The following is a 4,070-nucleotide window of genomic DNA, read 5'->3' as shown; positions in this document are numbered from 1 at the left end:
CTGACCTGTACCCCAGTTCTGTGTGCATAAATAAATAAATCTTTTTTAAAAAATGTTGTAATTGCCAAATCAGGGTTGAAAACCTTCAGTGTGGACTCCCCAAAGTCTGTAGCACTCATCTACCTGGTTCTCAGAACAGCGCATTCAGACTAATGCAATTTTTAAGGACTCAGAAAATGGAAACTACTGAAAGGAGGGTTGCCTCAGAAGATTGTCACGACACTCTGGAGCCCCATTAAGTCCCGCTGCTCAGAGGCCATCTTCAACGTACCTGTGGAATTCCAGGCAGAGGCAAGTTCACCTCTTCTCTGGCAAGCAGTGAGTCCATCTTGTTATGGTCTAAACACCCATGAGCAGTTCTGCAAGTGATCTTTCCAACAGTACATTTTCGGTCGTGTTTCTTCTGCTTTAAATGGTTAGACAAGCCAGGAGAGCTTTACAGTGGTCCTCAGTCCCAGCCACTGTCTCCACTGTGGCATCTCTCCACTAGTTCATAAATGTGAAAAGTCCCCCATAGCATCGATCCACGCTCCAGTTCGCTCAGTGCTGACCCCTGAGCCACTACGCAACAAGCCTGGGCCCCCTCGGTGGGAGATCACCCTCTCAGTCTCCCAAGATAGAGCTCTCCCTGCTCCAGCCTCCTCCTGGCTGCTCTCAACTTCCGAGAAAATACTATAGAAGCAGCAGAGATGAAACATGTCTGTATTCTTTCCTGCTTCCATTATTTAAGGGAGAAAGATTCAAAAGTGGCAGTCCTGTAAACACGCCTTCCATTTCACAGCCTCTGCAGACTGCATGGTGTCACCCCTCAATGACCTCTGCTACAACTTCAGCATCTCACTGGGCAGCAAGGCTTAGCAAAAGTTCTTCAACTTTCTGAGTCTCAGCTGTTACTCCATGATGGAGTTACTGGAGGTGCTTTAGATAACACATCAAGTCCCTTTCTTGCTGTTGAGAAGGCCAGTATTTGCAAAAGCTCAGTAAAATATAGCTATGACATCACAAAATCATTTCCTAAAGCACTAAAATAAGTTGTCTTAAGAACTGTTAGTGACTTCAGGGCTTTTCATTACCATTAGAATGAGAGGCAAAAAAAAATGCTTTGAACCTGAGTCATCCAAGGCACTGCCTGAGGGCCTGGCCACCTCCCCAATTCTGTCCTACAGGCAACTGACGTTACCAGTGTCCATAGGTTCTGGAGCAGCCTAAACACCCTTCCTGCCACTCCCACCCCCTCCCCAACCTGCCATAGCCCATCTGTACTTATGCACTAATTCTGGAACTCTCCACACAGTTGTGTGCCACAGCCAAATGGCAATATCTTAACGTCTGGTTCTGTATTATGTTAAAGGGCTAGTCAATGAGACCTGATTCCTTGAAAAATTCAGAAAGCCAGTTTCTCTTGGAAGTTTGAGTAATGTGAGCAGAGGTCTAGCAGACAGCAATGCTAGACTTGTTTTTAAGGGACCTGGGCCTCCCTGCTGGCACAGAAGTTAAACTCTAAACACTATCAAGCTCTCTGCAGCCACTGCAGCTTGAGTTCGAATCCAGCCAGGGAGTGACCCACAGAGCACAGCAGACCTCTCCTGTTTCCCCACTGCTCAGCAGCGTATTTCAGTTGATCCACCTGTTCTGCTCCCCACTCTGTCTCTGGGGAGTCCTCTCAGGCCCTATCCATCTGGACTACACCCCAGTTCCTTTAAAAAATAAATGAAAAAACGCCCACCAAGCCCAAGTCCTTACCCAGCAGGGTATTGTGGAGAGAGAACTAACCTAAAGGCCAGAAAAACTGAACTTCATCCCTGACTTGCTGAGTGTGAGAAAATCAAAAGAATGTATTGAACCTTTCCTGGAATTTTAAAGTATCACATAGATACCACAGATACACAAATGCCTCAAACTCTGATATTTACAGTTTTTTTTTTAATGTCCACAGGTACAAAAATACACGTGGAGGTTTTCTCCTGCCATCAGTTCTCAAGATGATATAAGACTTCCAATGTTCAATTTGAGAGTAAGGACAGAAAAAAAAGGGAAAGGAATAAAATAAGGCAAGAAAACAAAGCAAATAAAACAAAAAAAAAAGTTTCTGAGATTTGAAAAGAGACTGATTTTAAACTTTGTTTTCTTATTAATATTTTATTTAACGTGCACTCCAGGCAGAGTAAGCACAAGGAAGAAACTGAATATATTAATTATTTAATATTCAGTGTATAAAAGAGTTGGTGGGAGATTTACGGGGATTTACTCATTTATTGCATAAAAATGAGTAACAATGTAAGAAAAAATAAATTAATAAAAAAAATTAAAAGCTCTGTAATTCAGGCTGAATCACAAGAGTAACCAAATTTCTTGAAATTATAATGAATGCATGAAGAATTTAGACATCTACTGTATGTAGGAATTCATCTAAGTGGTAGTTTTTCTCTTTCTAAAAATGCCCTTTTATGGCATTTTTTTTTAAGTTTGAAATGTTGCTATTAACTGAATGTTATGTCCTCATGCTCAAATTCACCTGATGAAAGGGTGACCCCAATGTGAGAGTAGTGTTGGATGGGAGGGCCTTTGGGTGGTGATGGGGTCAAAAGGATGGAGTTCTTATGAATGAGATTAACATCCTAGTAAAAGAGGCCCCCAGTTTTGTGGGACACAAAGTGATCCAAGAAGCAGCCTCACCACACACTGTATGTGTGGGTACCTTGATCTTTTAGTTCTCAGACTCCAGAACTGTGATATTTTTCTGTTGTTTATAAGCCATCCACATTCTGTTATAGTAGCTCACACAAAGATAAAGGTAACTGAATGATCTTGGAAATGGATCGGTGTCCTTGGCTGAAGACTGGGAGGAAGCAAACTGCATTCTCCCTAAAACTGCCCACCTGTGCCTATGCAGGTGTCTCACTTTTTCTCTCCTTTTCCTAATAAATGAGTTTTTTTCTTTTCATATGTAAAAAGAAAAAAGACTGGAAGGAAGTATGCAAAGCTGAAGATGTCTCTTACACCAGCAGAGCAACATAACACACTTGTCAAATTTCCTCTATTGGTGGGCTATTGTCTTTATTTTTTAGAAATTGGAACAAAGTTTTAAAACCTTTTTTTAAGAAAGGAAGGTTTACTATCTCGTCTTATGATCAAACAAACACCTATTAACGTAAACAAGCACGCATAGTTCAATGAGTCCTTTTAAAGACATGCATCTTCCTGTCAAATATAACCACCAATCATGTACTTTTGTTCGTAAATTATTCCTTTTGTGATCATATTTGCACCACAATTTTCTCAGCAAATGCTCTCTTCATTTTCAGAGCAAAAGTAATTTAAAACTTAGATTTCACCAGATTGCCTTGCAAACTATATCATGAACTCAGCACTGATTATGATCTAATTGAATATAGGAATCATGATTTGTTTTGTCTTTTTAATCTCACCAACACCTGGGACCTAGAGCAGATGCAGTGAATTCATTAAAGCTCTAAATACCCGCTGTGTTTTTCCACTTGTAAGAGACAGTCAATGTTACATTATCAGCAAACTATAAAGAGTAAAACACACAATACAAGATTTGAGTACTTAAGTCAATTGCAACTGAAAACAAGTGAATCTATTATATTCTGAGTATAAAGAAGTATTCATGTGTTGCATAAGTCAGCATAAGCGCTAAGCAACAATTTGACTCCATTCAACAAATATGTCTGAAACAGATTGACAAATGATCAAAGTTGGAAACACGCGAAAAAAACAAAATACTGTCCTTATCTTCCAGAAAGATCAACTATGGAAGCCTTAGAGAAGTTTAAAACAGTTAGGAAACCACCTACATTGGCAAATCTAACACTCCAGACCTTCAGCTGGGTAGAGACAAGGAAAGAACAATCTTGTTTCCATTTTCATGCCCGCTTCCTCAAGTGTAAACACCCACAGACTTAACCCAAAGAGGCCCAATCTGGCCAGTTTCTCGCCTCCAAAGAGCTCTGGGAAATGGGAAATGACACATGGACTGTGGGTCTCACTTGGCCAGCTCAGGAAACCATCTGACTATTCGGATCCACTCTTCGCCTTCACTTCCCACT

The sequence above is a fragment of the Condylura cristata genome, unplaced genomic scaffold (genome assembly GCF_000260355.1).
Source record: "Condylura cristata isolate star-nosed mole 26May11 unplaced genomic scaffold, ConCri1.0 scaffold00002, whole genome shotgun sequence".
NCBI lineage: Eukaryota > Metazoa > Chordata > Mammalia > Eulipotyphla > Talpidae > Condylura > Condylura cristata.
The sequence above is the reverse complement of the archived record's forward strand: the minus strand, read 5'-3'. Positions refer to the sequence as shown.